The following is a 22224-nucleotide window of genomic DNA, read 5'->3' on the forward strand; positions in this document are numbered from 1 at the left end:
GGACCAGATGGCTTCACAGGCAAATCCTATCAAACATTTAGAGAAGAGTTAACACCTATCTTTCTCAAACTCTTCCAAAATACACCAGAGGGAGGAACACTCCCAAACTCATTCTACGAGGCCACCATCACCCTGATACCAAAACCAGACAACAATGTCACAAAGAAAGAAAACTACAGGCCAATATCACTGATGAACATAGATGCAAAAATTCTTAACAAAACAGAATTCAGCAGCACATTGAAAGGATCATACACCATGTTCAAGTGGGGTTTATCCCAGGAATGCAAGGATTCTTCAATACACACAAATCAATCAAGGTGATAACCATATTAACAAATTGAAGGATAAAATACATATGATAATTTCAATAGATGCAGAAAAATCTTTTGGCAAAATTCAGCACTCATTTATGATAAAAACCCTCCAGAAATTAGGCATAGAGAGAACTTACCTCAACATAATAAAGGCCATATATGACAAACCCACAGCCAATATTGTTCTCAGTGGTGAAAAACTGAAACCATTTCCACTAAGATCAGGAACAAGACAAGGTTGCCTGCTCTCACAACTCTTATTCAACATAGTTTGGAAGTTTTAGCCACAGCAATCAGAGATGAAAAAGAAATAAAAGGAATCCAAATCAGAAAAGAAGAAGTAAAACTGTCCACTGTTTGCAGATGAGATGATACTATACATAGAGAATCCTTAAGATGCTACCAGAAAAATGCTAGTGCTAATCAATGAATTTGGTAAAGTAGCAGGATACAAAATTAATGCACAGAAATCTCTTGCTTTCCTATACACTAATGATGAAAAATCTGAAAGAGAAATTAAAGAAACACTTCCATTTACCTTTGCAACAAAAAGAATAAAATACCTGGGAATAAACCTACCTAAGGAGCAAAAGATCTGTATGCAGAAAACTATAAGACACTGATGAAAGAAATTAAAGCTGATACAAACAGATGGAGAGATATGCCATGTTCTTGGATTGGAAGAATCAACATTGTGGAAATGACTATACTACCCAAAACAATCTACAGATTCAATGCAATCCCTATCAAACTACCAAGGCTATTTTCACAGAACTAAGAAGAAAAAATTTCACAATCTGTATGGAAGCACCAAAGACCCTGAATAGCCAAAGCAATCTTGAGAAAAAAAACGGAGCTGGCAGAAGCAAGCTCCCTGACTTCAGACTATACTACAAAGCTACTGTAATCAAGACAGTATGGTACTGGCACAAAAACAAATATAGGTCAATGGAAGAGGATAGAAAGCCCAGAGATAAACCAATGCACATATGGTCACCTTATCTTTGATAAAGGAGGCAAGAATATACACCAGAGAAAAGACAGCCTCTTCAATAATTGGTGCTGGGAAAACTGGACAGCTACATGTAAAAGAATGAAATTAAAACACTCCTTAACACCATACACAAAAATAAACTCAAAATGATTTAAAGACCTAAATGTAAGGCCAGACACTATAAAACTCTTAGAGGAAAACATAGGCGAACACTCTATGACATAAATCAGTGCAAGATCCTTTTTGACCCACCTCCTAGAGAAATGGAAATAAAAACAAAAATAAACAAGTGGGACCTAATGAAACTTAAAACCTTTTGCACAGCAAAAGAAACCATAAACAAGACGAAAAGACAACCCTCAGAACAGGAGAAAATATTTGCAAATGAAGCAACTGAAAAAGGATTAATCTCCAAAATATACAAGCAGCTCATGCAGCTCGATATCAAAAAGCAAACAACCCAATCCAAACATAAGCAGTAGACCTAAATAGATATTTCTCCAAAGAAGATATACAGATTGCCAACAAACACATGAAAGGATGCTCAACATCACTAAACTTTAGAGGAATGCAAATCAAAACTTCAGTGTGGTATCACCTCACACCAGTCAGAATGGCCATCATCAAAAAATCTACAAACAATAAATGCTGGAGAAGGTGTGGAGAAAAGGGAACACTCTTGCACTGTTGGTGGGAATGTAAATTGATACAGCCACTATGGAGAACAGTATGGGGGTTCCTTAAAAAACTAAAAATAGAACTACCATATGACCCAGCAATCCCACTACTGGGCATATACCCTGAGAAAACCATAATTCAAAAGAAGCACGTACCGCAATGTTCATTGCAGCTCTATTTACAATAGCCAGGACATGGAAGCAACCTAAGTGTCCATCGACAGATGAATGGATAAAGAAGATGTGGCACATATATATGATGGAATATTACTCAGCCATAAAAAAGAAATGAAACTGAGTTATTTGTAGTGAGCTGGATGGACATAGAGTCTGTCATATGGAGTGCAGTAAGTCAGAAGGAAAAGCACAAATACCATATGCTAACACATATATTAGGAATCTAAAAAGAAAAAACAAGTTCCTGGAGAACCTTGGGGCAGGGAGGAATAAAGACACAGATGTAGATAATGGGCTTGGGGACATGGGCGGGGAGAAGGACAAGCTGCATCAAAGTGAGAGGGTAGCATTGACATATATGCACTACCAAATGTAAAATAGCTAGTGGGAAGCAGCCACTTAGCACAGGGAGATCAGCTCGGTGGTTTGTGACCACCTAGAGGGGTGGGATAGGGAGCGTGGGAGGGAGACGCAAGAGGGAGGGGATATGGGGATATATGTATACGTATAGCTGATTCACTTTGTTATATAGCAGAAATGAACACAATAATATAAAGCAATTATACTCCAATAAAGATTAAAAAAAAAAACGTGAAGTAGGGGTTGCCAGTGACTTGTAAGAGGAGCAAATGGGGATTTACTAATCAATAGGCACAAAATTTCAGTCCAGCAAGATGATTAAGCTCTGGAGATCTGTGTACAACACTGTACCCACAATCAACGATAATGTATTTTACATTTAGAATATTGTTCAGACAGTGGATCTCATGTTAAGTGTTCTCTCCACAATAATAATAAAAAGAAAATTCTTCAGTATAGGTACAAAATTAACATACTCAGCTTTCATATTTATAAACAACAACCTCTTGGAAATAGAGATTTTATTTACAATAGTAAACACATACAAATAAATTATACAAATAAATGTAACAAGGAATGTCTAGGACCTAGAGGAAGAATCTTCAAGTATCCGTCAGTTCCTCATTATGTGTAATTAACCACCTGAAAACTTAGTGGCTTAAAACAATGATAATATATTTGCCCCTGCTTCTATTGATTGGCAGTTTGGGCTGGGTTCTGCTGGAACAACTCTTTGCCCCATGTGGTGGTGCTGGCCTTGACTATAGCTCTACATTGTTTCTCATCCTTTCTGAAGCGAACCCAGGCTTATTCACAGGATGGCAACTGTGTTCCAGGACAGCAAATGTATAAACCACAACGTTACTTTAGGCCTCAGCTTAGAACTTGTAGGCATTCACTCCGAACTTGAGAAAATTTGAACAAAAATTATTTTAAGCTGAAGACATTTGAGATTCAACAGATGCAGAAAGAAGTCTTCTTGGGGCTTCTCCTATCTGACTCAAAGCAGAAACTTCTGAGAAATGACGATGGCCATAAATTCCCTCTTTGGGGTCACTTCTGCTCCCAGGAGAGAGTCCAGAAGTAAACCTACTAAAATTGCCCTCTCTGGGGGAGTTTTATGGCCCTGAAGACCACTCATACCTGTATAGAAAAATATTACCACAAAATTTTTTGCCTCCCATTTGTTCTACCAAAAAAGAAAAATTTATTTTTTCCTAAAGAAACCTATTTGCTCTTCCCATACAAGTCATTTCTTCTCCCTTCCTTCCCCCTACAAAGTTTGGTATATGAGCCTTTGACTTTAACCATTTAACAAGCCAGCTACCTCTTTGTTGACTCCTGTGTACATACAAATAAATATTTTTCTTCTTAATTTGTCCTTCGTAAGTTTAATTTATAGGTTTCAGGTACAGAATATAGGAGAGTAGAGGAAAAGGTTTTTTCCTCCCTGATACACTCAAGACCCAAGGCTAGCCTGGGTTCAAGAGTTTGGAAAAATAGATTCCATCTCTTGATGGGAGAAGCTACAAAGAATTTGTGACCACTTTTAATTTACCATATTTACAAAGGGAGATAAAATAAGATACCTAAATAACCTTGTTCTTAGTCAATAAGAATAAATGTTATGAACATTTCAATTCCTTCAAAATTAATCTGTAATTTAATGGGAGTAATAAAATACTGTCAGATTATATCGTTTCTTTGACACAATGTTAAACCTCATATATAAAAATATGTAAAGTAGGCATAAATAGTAATGATAAAAATAATGATAATGATAAATCATGATAAAATCAATAATAAACATAATTAATAATAAAATTTCTACAGATATTAAAACATATTGCAAAAACACAGAGATAGAAACTTTTGATGTGTGCACAGAAGTAAGCAGATAGATAAATGAAATGGGTTGAAGATTTCATAAAATATATTAAACATAGAATAAAGCAATCATTTAAAAACAATGAGAAATCCATGAATTAGCCAAAAAAGAATAATTGAAAAACTGATAATCCAAGTAAAAATAAAACAAATCTAGATCACTACATTAAAAAAATTATTTACTTATTTATTTTTGGCTGTGTTGGGTCTCTATTGTTACACGTGGGCTTTCTCTAGTTACGGAGAGCAGGGGCTACTCTTTGTTGTGGTGCGCGGGCTTCTCATTGTGGTGGCTTCTCTTGCTGTGGAGCACAGACTCTAGGCACGTGGGCTTCAGTAGTTGTGGCATGTGGGCTCAGTAGTTGTGGCTCGCAGGGCTCTAGAGCGCAGGCTCAGTAGTTGTGGTGCATGGGCTTCGTTGCTCTGCAGCATGTGGGATCTTCCTGACCAGGACTCGAACCCATGTCCCCTGCATTGGCAGGCGGATTCTTAACCACTGCACCACCAGGGAAGTCCCAAGATGCTACGTTTTTTATACCACACTTCTCCCCAAACAAAGTTAGAAGACAATTTAGAGGGTTTTTTTTTAAACAACCTTGGAGAAGAAACATTTTTGCTAAATAAAAAAGAAGAATCCAGAATTCACAAAATATATTTTATAAATTTGATTGTATAAAATTAAAAATGTATGCATGAGAAAGGAATATCAGAAATCAAAATACTAAAGACAAACTGAGAAATACATAATAAGCAATTAAGAATCAATAAAAAAGATATGATAAACCCGATAGGAATAAAATAGGCAAAGGATATGAACAGGGAATGTGATGGTTAATTTTATCTGTCAACTTGATTGGCCTAAGGAATGCCCAGATAACTGGTAAAATATTATTTCTGGATTTGTCTGTGTGGGTGTTTCTGGAAGAGATTAGCCTTTGATTAAATAGACCAAAGAAAGAGATCTGTCTTCACCAGTGTGGGCATCATCCAATCCATTGGGGGTGAAATGGAGCAAAAAGGCAAAGGAAGGGTGAGTTCTCTCCTTAAGCTGGGAGATTCATCTTCTTCTGCCCATGGACATCAGAGCTTCTGGTTCTCCAGCCTTTCAACTCAGGGACTTACCTAGTGACCCTCTGGTTCTCAGACCTCTGGAATAAGATTGAATCATAACACTGGCGTTCCTCGTTCTCTAACTTGCAGACAGCAGACTGAGGGACTTCTCAGACTTCTCAGCCTCCATGATCACTTGAGCCAATTCCAGTAATAAATATCTTCCCTCTTTCTCTCTCTCTCTCTCTCTCTCTCTCTCTCTCTCTCTCTCTCTCTCTCTCTCTCTCTCTCACTATATATATATATATATATATATATATGTATACCTGATTGGTTCTGTTTCTCTGGAGAATACTGACTAATATAGGGAGTTATAAAAACTAAAGGTCAAATGTGGCATAAATATATGAAACTATTCACTCATAATTAGAAAAAACTGACTCATAAATAAAGCAAATTATGAACTCATATCACATTATATTAGCAAAAGTAAACTAAAAATAATGATATGTGATATTGCTGAGCTTACGAAGGAATAAACTAAGTTTTACTAACTGTTAGTAGGAGGACAGATTAGTGAAAGCAATTTGGAGAACAATTTTGCAATATCTAACATAAAATGTAAATAACCATGAACTTTGATCCAGTTTAGTTCAGTTTTTGACTTCCAACTTAGAATTTAGCAAAAAGAGGGAACTATTAGCTCTGGTTCTGAAAAATGTCTTGGAGATAGATTAGTTTGATTGGGGGCCTAATTAGCTTTTCTTTTCTTTTTTGATCTCTCAGACAGACTTTTGCCGCAAGAGAATGTTCATTGCAGCATTGCATTGTAACAGCAAAATCTAGTCCTGTGTGTGTGTGTGTGTGTGTGCGTGCACGTGTGTGTGTGTGTGTGTGTGTGCGCACACGTGTGTGTGTATCCCCATTAATAAGAGCTAGGCTAAACAAGTTATGGTAAATGCATATAATAGAATAATTTAAAAAGGTAAAGAAAAGAAATTAAGCTGATACACTGTGCCAAAATGGAAAGTTTCACCAAGGTGGTTGTTTGAAAAAAAAATTTAGTATGCATGTTTACAATGGCTTCCATTTGTTATTATTTTTAAAAAGTAAATAGATATATTTATAGAAAGAAAATTTTTGGCAAGATAGGCAACTCCTAAGAGTACAATTTCTTGAGAGTTAAAGGTATGATTTTTGCTGTGTGGTAGTTTATACGTGTTGGTAAGATCTTCTGTGTTTGAAATATTTTACCTTGACCATATATTCTTTGAAAAAAAATATAACAATAGGTTTTACTGACCCTGTTCGCAAATACTTCATAGTTTACTATGGGAGGGGTCATATAGAAAAATGTCCTTATAGAGAAACAAGAGATGTTTTTAATAAAATGCAGCATTTGCGCTTTGGCTTAAGGGATATATAGAAGTTTTAGCTTGGATAAGTAGAGGGAAGTGGCATAAAACTCATGGCACTAAAGTGAATTATTCAATCTGGAATTGGCATAACATGTTTTTATTGTATATTCAGACAAATTTAGAGATTTTGCAGAAAAAAATTACAGAAAAACATTCTTCTTTATATAATTCCAAAGGACATAATTTCTACATGATTGTAATCAGCCAGGACTTTTTTTAGACATCTCACTTAAACATTAAGTGAAAAGAGGGATCTATTTAGCTCATGTTCTGAAAAATGTCCTGGAACTAGACTAACTAAACCCAGGGCCCCCAAACGATACAATTAGGATAAAAGTGCCCTTCATTTCTTAGGTCTGCTTTTCTTTTTTTGTCTTATTCTCAGATGGACTTTCTCCACGAGATAGAATCCAACAAATCCAAGTTTATTATCCCAATGATATTTTAGGCTTCTCTGAGACAATTTTTAAAATTAATTGAATCCTTTTGTTTCACAGCAAAGGAGACTAATACCTTGAATTCACCACAGCCTAAGTTCTGGGACAAGCCTTCCCATCTTAATGCAAAGAGAAGCAACATTGCAGGGAGGAAAGACAAGTACTCTGTTTGCAGCCTGGTTCTGTCCTGTAGTATTACTCTGTGACTGAAGACAAGTCTGATCTTTCTTTTGAGCTGAGTTCCTTCTGTTTGTATAAAATAGAGGTAAGGATGTACATATCTCAAGGGCACTGTGAGAGTCGAATGAAGTTTAAATACAAAGGACTCATCATCTTTCTGGAATCACAGTTTTTGCTTAATATCTTTGTTAATTCCTTTCCCCCTCCCCTTGCAGATGCCTCGTCCTGTGCTCTTTACTATGACTGCTAGTCCGACCTTTTTCTCAGCTTGTCCTTGCTGACATGCTCAGTTTCCATTTTATAACCCAGCAGTTGTCTTTATTTGAAGAACTTCTAAATTCTTATTTTCCAGAATGAAAGTTCATGCCACACCAGGCAGCTTCCCTGTGGGTGCCCTCTGCACTCTGTACAAAGGATCATTAACAAAGAACCCTGGAGGTCAGGCCTGAGGAAGGGAGTTCCTGCTGCTAATAGCAGGAATGTTGGATCAGAATGGACTGTCACCATGCTGAATGTGCCAACTCTCTTTGGGATTTAATACTGTACTTTGTAAATAACCTAGAATAACCATGATCCTGAAAGCCATGGGACAAACCTAGTGAATATCCTACTAGTAGGTGGAGGATCCTTACATCAGGGGTTATTGAAACCCAGCAGGACCCTGTGGGGCTCCTGGACACGAAAACCTTTCTATGTCCTCCATTTCCTGATTACAGGAAATAGGCTTCATTCAGCCTCCACAACCTTCCCTGAGTTCCAAGGAGGAGGTTCAAACAGTTGCTAATTAGGGAAGGGAGGGGATGTGGAGACATAGGAGAAGCAGTCAAGGAACACTAGTGCAGCCTTGGGGCAGGGTCCTGGTGCCCCTTTAAGGGATACACATATCAATATCTTTGAGCTGTTTTGCAGATACCAGGTGGAAGAAGTTAAGTATATGCTGCCCGCAAGCAGGCAGACCCAGACCAGTTGGAACAAGAAGGTTGATGATGCCGACTCCCACTTACCTCACCACCAACCAATCAGAAGAATGTCCATGAGCTGATCACGCCCTCTTTGAACCATTACTATAAAACTCCTCACTACCCCCTCCAGGTGGGACACACAGCTTTGAGGGCATTAGTCCCTGTGGTCCCCTTTGCCTGCAAAGCAATAAAGCAGTTCTTTTCTACTTTACCCAAAACTCTGTGAGATTTAACTTAGTGTTGGGGTACAGAGGCTGGATTTGGCTTCATTATGTAGCTAGAGAACTCCCAGGGTCAGAGTAGAGAGGTGCTGGTCAAATAAGGGGGCACTAATGGGGAAAGGAGCCGGGGTTCACCACACACTTCACAACATGATTGCAAATGATTGCAACAGAACAAGTAAACTTGATTTTAATTAAATGCTGAGACCTGAAACCAATGTATTTTTTATTCTTGTGCTAAACCATTCTGGGAGGGGAAGTGTTGTCCTGCTTTTGTGCTAAATAACACTGGATCAAGCAAAAATAGCTTAGCTGCTTGCTCCAGGAAATATATGATCTTGTGAACCACCTAAACAGTTTAACAAAATTAACAATGTTCTCATCAAAACTCACTTTCAAGCCCCTTACTTCACTTTACTGTGCCCATTAATCCAAAATTATTAGGTCATATACTCTCCCTGCCTCATCTCAGCCAGGTCCCCACTTTCAAGACACCTTAAAATGACCCAGACCTGGCTACAAACCTGATGAAGGCTAGATCCCAATTTTTGCCTTTTTGAGACACTGTTAAGAATTGGTCAAGATGGTATTCTCCCTTACTGCTCAGCTTTTCTTGAATAACAGATTTGACTGGAGGTCTTGTGGTGAGTTGAGATTTGAGTACATTAATAGAGACATTTGGGGAGATAGGTTAGAATGCACCAGATGTTAAAATCGAGTGTTCTTAGGTTGGCAGTTAACCTTCTGATGGCTGCTACATATCTCATCCCCATTAACTAAATGATAATACTTTTTAGAGCCACAGTCTTTCAGTGTGCTCTTTCCTATATAGGAATGAGGAAACTGACACCTAAGGATGTTAACTAAATAGTTGACATTGATACATGGAATTAAAGATACAGTCAGGGCTAGAGATACAATTTACCAGCTTTCAAAATTAATTATTCCATTCCATTAAATAATGCCTATCTCTGAGGAAATCAATATATACATATTTTTATAAAGTATAAGCCTTGACCTTTTTCCTTAAAATTCAAAATGTTGACTGAAGCACTTTTAAAATGGTACTATAGGTAAGAATATTTCCAACATGCAGTTCATTTATTTTAGGGATATGTGTAGAATTCTGGAGTAGAGTTTCTTAAACTTACCTGCCCATAAGAATTACTTAGAATTCTTGTTAATATTATATAGGCTTGGCCCCTCTTTGGTCTACTGAATGTTTTTATAGGAGGTAGCTGAGAATTTGCTTCCTTATCAAGTTTTCACATCTTTCTTGGCCTAAGGTAAGTGTGGAAAATGGTGTATTCTAGACCACTGGTTCACAATTCAGTCTGTACTTTTGAGTCACCTGGGAAATATTTTTTTTAACCACTCATGCTTGCCTATACCCTAGATCAATTAAATTAAAATTGTTTAGGAAGAGACCCAGTTATGTGTGTTTTTATATCTCCCTGATCTCAGAGAGACAGCAGTGAGTGGTAGCTTGAAGTGAAATCTTAGTTCCCTGCCCAGGAATTGAACCTGAGTAGCCTGAGTGAAAACCAGGAATCCTAAACACTAGTCTACCAGGGGCTAGAGGCAAAGTTGCCCTGGCTCTTGTCCTGTTTGAAAAATGAATTTCTCAAGGAGGCAAAAACTGCAAAAACAGGTAACATGTGGGAGAGCGCACAGAGGAACTGTTTATTTAAGACAGAAGCAAGGCAGTAATACACACCCGGAGAGAAAGAGTGTGGGCATCCTTGCTGATGAAGAGGACTGCCATAAAGAGGCAGCTAAATCATTTATGTAGTGGCAGTTCTTTAGGGTTTTTGTTTACCTTTGGCCAATTATCTTGTTTCTTTTCCACATCTGACCTGTCCTAGGGCCCTCCTCAATATGTGTGTGCATCTTTTTGCCAAGATAGATTCCAGCACAGAGGCCCGTGGGAGGTTTGACATCACCTATTATGGGGTGGCACCCTCTCCCTTTCGAGCCCTCCCAAGGAGCTTTTCTGTGCCTGTGGCCTTGGGGAGGTCTCCTTGACCTCAGGAGTGGTCATCTTGTCTCTTTACTCCAGCAGAGCTCAACTCCTGCCACTAACTTGGTCTTTGGAATGTCTGGGAAAACAGAGCTCCAATTTACTCTACTTGGCCAACTCCAGCTGTCCAGTCAAGGGGTGATTCTACCTCCTACCACATCCCTAAGTTATGCTAATATGTACCTAGCACTGAGACCTAGTGTAACAAACCAGAGCTTCTCATTTATATGCAGACAGGTCTTAGAAAAATGCAAATTATGATTCAACAGATCTGGGGGTGGGGTATGAAGCACTGCATTTCTAAGAAGTTCCCAAAGTAGGTTGTAGCTCCTGCTCACAGGCCACACAATGAGCGGCAAGGAATTAGAACAGCAGTGCTCTGATTCCCAGACCAGTTGTGTCAGCTTTACCTGGGAAAAATGGTAGACATGAAAATGCTTGGCCCCAGCCTAGACCTACTCCATCAGGAACGTTGGGCTAGAGCTTTGCCTTTACAATGCCCCACCATGTCCTCACAACAATAACAGATTCACTGTCATTTATTCTACAAACTGAGCCTCCAGTCATGATTTTGCTCAGGAGTTCTGAAAGCAGCAATGAATAGATAAAGATTGGTACGTAGGTAGATAAGAAAACCTCACATTTCCAGAAAAATTCTAGATTTGAAAGCAGAAAACCAAATAAAACATTGCAGCTCAATTTTCTCTTTGTTGTGTGAGCTTGAGTGAATAATGTAACCCTGGGCCTCAGATTTCTTAACTGAAAAAAATGCTAAAATGAATGCAAATACCTTTCTTATCTGCTTTATATGTTAGCTGTGAGGAACCAAATTATTCTTATAGGTAATGGAAATATATACTTCGTAATGACAGAGTGGGTAAAGAAATATAAAATTTAACTTGGTTGCAACTGCATAGACTTTCAATCAATTTAGAAACAAAAGTCAAATAATAAACAAGAAAAGCAAAGAGAAGCAAGAAGTTGCTGGAAGGAACAAAGGAAAGGATAGTAACATTTACCGAAGACCCATTGGGTGCTTTAATTATGACATTTCATTTTTTCAACTTACTAATAAATTACAAGTGAGGAAATTGGGATTGCAAATAAATTAAATGAATTGCCTTTGGGGCTAATTAACAGACTTTTGTATCAGAAGACCTAAATTTGAGTAATTAAATTTGAGACCTAAATTTGAGTAACAAAGTTGTCAGTATGTGAAAATCGATTAAAATTCTCTGCTTCACTATGTCTCTATAAGATAGAGATAATACCTGCCTTACCAAGTACTTAGTATCCATAAATTTGAAAAAGACGTGTGATTGCTATAAAAATTTTAAGGATTTTTAACAACGGAATTAAATTAGTTAAATAAGTGATTGTTATGCAAAAATATCATGTAAGAAGTCTTATGATAAAGACTTCAATAATATTAATATTTTGCTAAATTTATTTCAGTTTCTCTGACACATACACTAAGCAGAGGCAATACTGAGTTGTAGAGTATACAAATCAACTTTTATTTCCACACTTTTTAATTTCATACTTTTTTTAATGTATATTATTTATTCATAATCACTTCAAGGTCTCTGAATATAATCATGTTGAAGTTTTTTTTTTGTCTCATTGATGTGTCATTTCTTTTTGTCTGGAGGAAATTCATCTACTAATGCTGATTTTACCGATAACTTCTATAGTTCAAATGTACTTTAAATATTCAGAGTTTTGTTTTGCTGCTCTTTGGGGGAAGGTCCCTCTCTCTCTCTCCATAAGATGTTCACTTTCCTGTGGTTTTGTAATTGCTTCCAGCTGAGAACTAGGCCTCCTGGATATGGCTCAGTTCCTACTCCATGGTGACTACAGATATTGCTGATCCAATAGCTGAGCCAGCAGCTGTGTCTCTATCCTTTTGCTTCTGAAGAAAGCAGAGATATGTGAGCCGTGTTGCCAGCAGTGGTTGGCAGAAACATTTTTTAGCATTTTTGCTTTTATAAGCAAAGGTTCTTCACCATGCCCTGCTTTCAACACAGTGGAAAATGTTTATTCCTTGTAATCCCACGTGTGTCAGCTGCTTCTGTATCTGGAGCCTGGGGTGCTCCTGGCTTCAGCTCTGCTCTGTGCTTTGTTTTCTGGTTTTCAGAGGTTTTTTTGTTTGTTTGTTTTTTGCCACACCATGCGGCTTATGTGATCTTAGTTTCCCTACCTACCAGGGATTGAACCAGGGCCCTCAGTGGTGAGAGTGTGGAGTCCTAATCACTAGACCACCAGGGAATTCCCAGTGGCACTTATTTCTTCAATTTTACAGCTGGTGTATATCTTTTAAAAATTGTCTTTTATCTATCTATTATTATTATTGTATCTTCCAAGACAAGAAAAGTCCTCAGAGTCTAGCTTTGAATGTCAGCTTAACCAAAAATATGATGTCAGTTTTATGCTCTGAGTGTTAAAGCTATCAGGATCAGAAAAGTGAAGAAAGCATCACAAAAAAAGGGCCCGATAGAATCCATGAGGCAAAATGAGATTATTCCGTTAATTTCTGCGTGTTTGCTCCGCAGGGACTGAAGTGGTGCCCAGCCAGCTTCAGCAATGTGGAGGCTGAGTCGATCTTTTTTCTTCTACTGTTTGCCAGTTCATTGCTTTTGCTCCTCTGTGGGTCCCCGGGGAAGTAAGCTTGTTTGGTCTTTACAGCGCCTTTAAATTGGCCATTTTTCAGTTGAATTTCTCCCCAGCTTGCTGTGACTAAATCAGGTCAACCTTTTGCAGCATGATGGATTGTTCTATCCTCCATCATAAGGAAGGCTAAAAAAAAAAAAAAAAGAGTGACAGGAAAGTCGTCAATTTGTAGGCTTTTCCTAAGGGCATGTGTACTCGACCCATTCCCTACTTGTAAAACTCACCTGTCCAGCACTAAATTATAAAATACTTGAAAAAATGAGCAATTAAGAACCCTAAGTAGAATTTTTTGTCACCTTTTCAATTGAATGGGTTATGTAAACTCTTGTATCATAATTGGGTAAAATTATGTTGTCATATTACCTTCTGGCTTTGTTTCAGTGGAGACACAGACCCCCCTCGTCACTGGGGAACTTATCCTGAATAGTATCCCAAGATGACTCTAACATGAAAAAATTACATTAAAAAATGTAATGTTCATTCTCAGCATTACTACTGAGCTTCTGGATTTATCTTCATGAGAATGGGGAATGTGAGTAGGTTTAGAGATTTTTTCCTTATTAAAAATGATCTGGAAGCATTTAGAAATCTTGGCAATATAGTTTATCTAAATATAGATAGAATATTTACAGAAAATAAATATAAATAATTATAACATGCTTTTTCATTAGGGTGTACTTTTCTTTTTAACTGGCAATGTGGGAAAACAACTATCAACTATGTAACTGGTAAATTAATCAGTGCATAGATTAATGGTGATTAAAATTAGTAATAGTGTGTTGATGTTGAAAAAAATATTAAATTCAACTTTTTTTTCCTTAAGTTAGGAGTATTAGCAGAGGTCTAACCATTAATGAAGGAGAGGGCAACAAATTTTTAAGCAAGTTTTCCAACCCTTATTTTATTCTGTTCCTGGGTAGATTCCAACAGTGAGAGATTCTTTGGAGAGTACAATCCATATGCAGTGTGTTTTCAGGGAGGATGGGAGTGAACTGCTTCAATTCCAGCCAGTTGAATTCAAGCTTAAATATATGAATGCAGAAACTTATACTTGGTTCACTCCTGAAATAGCCCCTGATTGCAAAACAGAAGAAATGGATCAAAGTGGAACGAAGCTGTTCTACCAAGAAAGGAGTTAACATCTTGTTCCTCAAGGTTTAGGCATTGATCTTATGAAAGGATCTCATCTTGGAAGCAACCACATTGGAGAGGATTAAGTGCAGGTGTGAGGTGTCCTCCAATAGAATTCCCTGAGTCTGTGGCTTATGGGCTGTTAGAAGCAGTCACCCAATTTACCCATCACTCATGACAGCAACTACAGGTAATAATGACCTAGTAATATGGGAAGGGGGGGTATTTGAAAAATTCACAGAAATTTCCATGGGAGAAAACATTTGAGGAACTTGGTATCCTAAATGCACTGATGCCACATTACAACTCTAGCAATGAACTTACTTCTGAACTTCTCATCCCTTACTGCAATTCTGGAGAAGCCAAATGTAGTATTGTAAGGAGAGGGTTATGAAGACTGCACATAGATAGGAAGTGATGGAAGGACTGAAAGATACCTAATATTCATGAGGTGCCTGGATATTAAATATTCATTATACTCTAAATATGCATGATACTTAGTAGACACTACATATACAAGAGAGCCTCTTCAGAATACTCGAAATGAGATCTTAATATGGCCACCTATTGGTCCCATCAATTTTGGTCCCATATATCCTCTGCCCAAGCACAAAATTAAAGCCCATGGCTGTTTATCAAGTTGACTGACAAGCTACAGTTCATGTGCCCAGTATTCTGTATATATTAATTTACCCTATCTCTCTCCCACTGCTCATTCCCATGTACTCTAAATACATTTTAATATACCATGTGATTCAAGCATTTTAATTTAGTTTGGGAGCAAATCTGTTCTTTGACCTCTTGGATTGCTCGCATAGTAATGTACTTGTAGACCGCTGCCTCAAGGTAATAGCCCATGTGATGGCTCCTTATGCTATAGTCTAGCTTTCATTCAAGGTTTGTAACAAAATATCTGTTTGCTTATTTATTGATATATTTTAAATACCATGAAATATTTCTTCAGTGCCTCCTGGAGTGCCCAGGATATACCAGGCATTCAATAAATATTTGTTGACTACATAGATGAATATTAGAAGGCAAGTAGGGACTTTTTAAAAAAATTTTTGGAATATTTTAGACTTAAAGAAGAGTTGAGGAAATAGTAAGGAGTCTGAAATACCCTTCACCCAGCTTCCCTTAATGTTAAGATATACTGTTAACTAAACTACAGACTTTATTCATAGTTCACCAGATTTCCACTAACGTTCTTTATCCATTTCAGGATCCAACCCAGGAAGCCAAATTGCATTAATGTGTCTTCTTAGTTTACTAAGGACCAGTGACAGTTTCTGAGTATTCCCTTGTCTTAAATAATCTTAATACTTTGAAGAATACTTTTCAAGTGTTTTGTAGACTATTCCTTGATTTGTGTGTGCCTGACGCTTTCTTTTTATTGGATTGAGGTTATACATTTTTGGTTATGTGCCATTTCTAATATGTCATGTCAGATGATACAGAGTATCAAAGTCTTATTACTCTTTAGCATAATGATCATAGCTACTTTAAATCACTTATTAGCTAGTTTCTATATCTCTGTCCTATATGAATCTAGTGCTGATGATTCTTTGTCTCTCAGGAGTGTATTCTTTTCTCTTGCCTTTTTTTAATGCTTATTTTCTTTTCCTGAAAGCCAGTTACATTGTGTAGCAGAGTTGAGACTGGGGTAAATAGGTTTTTCAACCTAGAAATGGGTGCACTTTTCCTTTTACTGGGTCTTTAGGGCAGGGGTTTGAGCTAATCTAAATAGAAATGGGACTGGGTTTGACCTTTGTTGTCTTTGTGGTTACTCTGTGTGCCACAGATGTTAAATTATCTAGGGGATACTTTGTGTTTTGTGTGGGAGCTGGTTTGCCAGATTTTTTTTCCAATGCTTTTTGTTCTCAGATTAGGGCTTTCCTTTCTGCTCCATCTCAGCAAGTCTTTTGCAAATTACTTATTATGAGATATTTGTTAGCATGGGGGTGGGGTGTTCAATGTGGAGGCATTTTCTGTCGTTCTGACCAAAATCTCAGCCTCAGACACACCCCCTGTTGTGTCCCTGGGCCTCAAGGATGTAGTATTTTCATTGCTCCCATCACTCCCCACAATTCTAATTCTAGAAGCTATTCTTGATCCTCTCTCAGATTCAGAAGGATTTTTTAGATGCAATGGGTTCTCACTGGTACCTCCAGCTCTGCAGTGTTATTGCGTTCCTTTCACAGATTAAGGCTTTCATTCCATACAGGAAATAGAAGTTCAGAGTCTCAGTTTCCTGGATTTCCTGAAGCAGCTGCTGTTCCCAGTTGTAGTTCTGAAATATGAGAGATGCTCTGATGATTCTCTGAATCTTTTCAGGAAATGTCTTATGGGGTTTGTGAAAAAAGGACACCAAAAATAACAAAAAAGAGCCTTCCAGAGGACCTGGACTCCACATCTGTTCACAGTTCCCAGGGACTTCACTGTCTTGCCATTGCTCATCACCCAGCCTCGCCCAAGTCACCAGTGACCTAGATAGACTCTGTGTACAGCTGCATCTTGCGCAGGTATGTCAGTGCTGCTATCTCCTCTGCTCCCAAGGTTACCTGTTTTGGATTTGTTTTATTATTCATTTTTAATTTTTTTTAATTTTTATTTATTTTTTTGCGGTACGCGGGCCTCTCACTGTTGTGGCCTCTCCTGTTGCGGAGCACAGGCTCCAGACGCGCAGGCTCAGCGGCCATGGCTCACGGGCCCAGCCGCTCCGCGGCATGTGGGATCCTCCCGGACCGGGGCACGAGCCCACGTCCCCTGCATCGGCAGGCGGACTCTCAACCACTGCGCCACCAGGGAAGCCCCTGTGTTGGATTTGTTGATTGCCCTGCAACCCCAGTACACTCAGGGATTCAGGAAAAGTCATGAACTTGCTGTTTGCGGGACCATTTCTGTAAGTTTGAAAGCAGTACTCTTTCCAGCCCTCTGTATCTCCAAAGGAAACCCAAAGTCTAAGACTCCCCCTGCCCCTCCAGACCTGTTTTTATGATGCTTTGCAACACGAGAGCTGGCTAGGAGCAAAGACCGAAAACGTGTAAAATTAAACCTTAAATTTTGTGATGTAGTAATAAAACCCCCCAAACTGAAGTCTGAAGTTCAAGTTTCTTCCACACCACTTTCTCTTTTGGAACCTTGGGCAAGTTAGGGTCAGTGCCCTCATCGGTAAAATAGTTACAAGTATATAGACCTCACACTGTATCTTTCCACTGGTCATTATCAAATCCGGAAGCTGTACGGGAAGCAAGTAACTAACGTGAGAGTGGAAGCTGCCCCTCCCACCTTCAATTAAAGGACCTCTGGATTTTTTGACTTTGTGGATAAGATGTACCAGTGAGCTTTAATTTGAAGAGAAGATGACTAAGAAAATGAAAACCAGGGATGTATGAATGTAAAACATAAAGTGCAAAATAATGTTTTTTGTTTTGGGTTTCAATTCAAGAAAATTAAGTATCATGAGGTCATAACAGTGAAAGGCAAACCTAGGAGTTTTGATAGTGGAAATCTCAGTGAAACCACGAGGCTCTCAAAAAAATGGAAAGGAATAAGAATGAAAGCAAAGTCAAGGAGATGATAAAAGTAGATGTAGAGAGGTAGTGTGATACTTCTGAAGAGGGTAGAATTTGGAGTTTAGGAGAAGGCTCAGCTACTTACGTACTGAGTGAATTTGGCAAATTATTTCATCCCTTTGTGCTCAGAGTTCCCATTTGGGAAGAACCACTATAATCAGGTCCTTCTCCTTCATCTACTCCTTCAGATTCTGTGTTGCATTCATACTTCACTGTTTGCTGTTTCCTTGGACACAGAAGGCTCATCTGTGTTTCCTGTTTCTGTGCTCACAGTTTCATTTTCCCGATGTGTTCCCAAGGGGGCTCAGAGTTCCAGGAGAGCAAGGACTGGGTCTTCCTTCCTTATATCTCCAGAATTTCTCATAGCCACACAGAGAATATCACTGGCTCTCAAGAGTGTCTTTAATTCATAAAGGAGGAAAGAAAGCAAGCAAGAAGGAATGCATGAAAAAAACTATGGTTTAGTATTGAGTCATTCATACCCAGTGGCCCATTCAACTCTATAATTAGGGTCACACATGTAAAAGACAAATTCCACAAGAAAAATGCAGTCTGTGGGTAAGGAGCAGAGTGAGGTGTAGGGGGTGTGGGAAGGCAATAATGAAATAAAGTGAAGATGTGCTTCTTATTAACACAGACTTTCAAATCAGTGAGCTAATGAGCTTTCAGCCTGAGATGGAAGGACAGGGAGAAGAAAGGGAGCACAGGAGAGAGAAGGAGCATGAATACAGGATAGGAGAACGCGATTGAGATTTTGAGGTTGGGAACCCAAGCCATGCTCTCCAAAATTGGCAATATTCACTTCCAATCATTCTATAGTGACTTTTCACGTAACATCTGTGGTGATAAAGGTGGAAAAAAGATGAGCAGGCTAAACACCAGTACAACCCAGGCATCAGGTAAGGCAATGCTTTTTCTATTTGCTGACATAACATTCAGCCAGGCAGTTACTGTTAAGACTCTGGCATGCTGTATGGGTAACAAATTCCCCCCAGCCACTAATGCAGAGTCTAGTCAAAGTGCTGGAGATACTCCAAGAGATATTCCCTTTCACCACCACTTATCAGAACTAAGATACTGCAACTAGACAAAAATGTCCACGCGATTTGACTCCGATTAAAGATCATTGTCCATCTCAAATTTCACCATTCCTCTAACTTCTATTCCATTAAGCACTTCTAATTGTCATAAGCCATATCACTCTCCCTTCTGAAATCCTTTAGCTGTTACTTAAAACAGTGACTTTTAGGCTCTCTGTTTGCAAAGGAGCTATTGGTTGATGTTGCAGTTCTTAATGCAAAATTTAGTATGGAACTTCAATGTGACAGAAGAGCTCTGGGAGAATGAGTTGAGAGCGAGGAGATTTGGGTCCTATTTTGATGCTGTTTTTATGCTAGTTCTGCAATAGCCACCCATTGGGGAAAGAAAAACAAACAAACAAACAAACAACAAGGAAAGTGATCAGAAAATAAGTTTCTATCAAAAAGCTGTGTGAACTTCATAAACTCAGCTCACCTACCTCACATCATTTAATATAAAAAAAACAAGGGGGGCTTCCCTGGTGGTGCAGTGGTTGAGAGTCCGCCTGCCGATGCAGGGGACGTGGGTTCGTGCCCCGGTCTGGGAAGATCCCACATGCCACAGAGTGGCTGGGCCCGTGAGCCATGGCTGCTGAGCCTGCATGTCCGGAGCCTGTGCTCCGCAACGGAAGAGGCCACAGCAGTGAGAGGCCCGAAAAAAAAAAAAAAAACAAGGGGTTGGAAGAGGAATATTTCTCAGGTCCTTTCCAGTCATAAAATTATCTAGAGTGAAATTAATCTATTATATTGGTGATTTCAATCCTGATACATCCAAAAATGGTTTTAGGCATCGAAGATTCAGGGGAAAATGTCAACAAAAATATTTTTTGAGGAGCATGGGTTCATGTGCCTTAATATTGTACAAAGAGGCTGTTCTTCATTTAGAGCATTGATTACTCATTAACAACGGAAGAGGAGAAAGATCTATAATAAAGAAAGAAATAGCTGTGAAAGCCACACACTTCAGTAAAGTGTTCATCCAGATTCCCATGTGTGTATGTTATTTCTCTCCTTTATTTAACACCATTTGAACCAAATATTTCATTGTTATGCCCCAGACTACTCTGCTGGCTCAAATAAATATTGGGTTCCCCAAATATAAAATGATTTTTCACCTTTCAGAGGGACTTTGTAAGGTTCCAGTGACCTGCTCCTTAGGCAAACAAAATGTCTTTTTCTGCACATAATTCTGAGTTGAGAGAAGGTGAATTGAAATGACATTTTAAAATTTAAAATTAGTTTTAGTAAATCTAATATTGACAGTTTACTCTGTGGGGACACCTGACACTTAAAAGATGAGAGATGTCTTCAGAGAAATCCTGCTTTTCTGCCTCAAGAGGACTCTTCATTTATTTCTTTTGGAGACTTTGAATGTGAAACTGGGCATCAGAAATAACAAGCAGACAAAAATAGTATTATGCTTACTTTTTTTTACTTTTTCAAGTACTTCCATATGACTGAATTTGTCATAATTTTTGTAAACTTTTAAAGTGAAACATAATATAAAGTTAACTGCACAAATGAATTGTTTCAAATGTATACACATTTATAATGATCACCTAGGTAAAAGTAAACAACAAGATTAGCACATCGGAAACTTCCCTTGCTTCTTCTCCCAGTCAATTCCCATCCTGTAGATGTAACTTGTTCTGTGACTTTTAACCATAAATTGGTATTGTCTGTTTTTGAATTTCACATGAGGAATTATATAGTATCCAATACTTTTCCAACTGGGTTCCTTAACTCGTCATCATTTCCATCAGATTTATCCATGTTGTGTGTATCAGAATTTCTTTATTTTTATTGCTGTATTATAGTCCATTAATAAACATGCCACAATTTATTTATTCCAACATTGACAAGCAATTGGATCATTGCTAGTTTAGGGCTATTATGAATAACACTGCTATCAACACTCATGTAAATATATTTTGGAAAATTTAAGAATAAAATTGTGTGTGTTTAGCTTTAGTAGTTACTACCAAAAGTATTCCTGAGCAGTGGTTGCAGTAGTAACTTACGTGCTCACCACCAGTACCAACACTCATTTCTTTTATCATATTATCAGTGTTTTTTAAATTAATAGTTTCAATTTGAATAGGTGTGAAGTGATAGCACATTTTGTTCTTAATTTTAATTTCTCTAATGTTAGTTATGTGAATATATTTTTATATTCTTGTTCTATCAAACTTATCTCTTGAATTCTTAAATTTTGTTAATTTATTTTCAGTTCTAGAATTTCCAGAATTGTTTTCAGCTTCCTGCTGGAATCCTTTGTCTTTTTCTGTATTTTCTAAACACATCAAACATAATTACTGTAAGGTTCTATTCTGATATCTCTAATATCTGGATCACTCAGGTATTTTTCTATTATTTATTTTTACTCTTGATTTTTTTAGTTATTTGATTCTGTTTCTTGGCATGCCTATTAATTTTTCACTAAATATTGGATCTTCTATGCTTTGGATGAAGCTATCTTTTTCCAGAGAGTGTTTAATTTTACTCTGGCAAGTGGATAGAGTAGAGATAAATCACCTTATTCCAGTGGAGTCTTTGTTTCCAGTTTTAATAGGGATGTTTGATTTTCGTTTGCTCTTACTCTTAGGGTGTAGCCCCACTCATAAAGTATAGCCCTTTTATGTGTCACCTGAAAATCTTCCTCCCTTCCTTCCTCCCTCCCTCCCTCCCTTTCTTTCTCTCTTTTTCACGTCCATGGCCAGTCCTGAATTTTAACTTCTTTGTAGCTAGACAGCCAAATTATTTTCTAAGCCTTTTAGCTCTTCAGATACTCTCTTCACTTGTTTTTTAGGAGTCTCAGCTTGAACACACACAGTGTAAGAATTGCACAATGCCCAAAGTAGGTCATTACCTACAGTTCTCAGCTCATTTCTTTTTGGTTTCCTGCCTCTGGTGCTTTTGCCCCTTAAGTTTTTGCCATTCTAGGAACCCCAAACTCCAGACTGTCTCCCTTCCCCAGTTTGAGTGCCCATATTTTTAGGCTACCATGGCTTTCATTTCCCTAAAATGTGATTGGCAAATTTTCTAACACAAAAACAGAAGTGACTGGGG

Source organism: Lagenorhynchus albirostris, chromosome 6, assembly GCF_949774975.1.
Source record: "Lagenorhynchus albirostris chromosome 6, mLagAlb1.1, whole genome shotgun sequence".
NCBI classification, from domain to species: Eukaryota; Metazoa; Chordata; class Mammalia; order Artiodactyla; family Delphinidae; genus Lagenorhynchus; species Lagenorhynchus albirostris.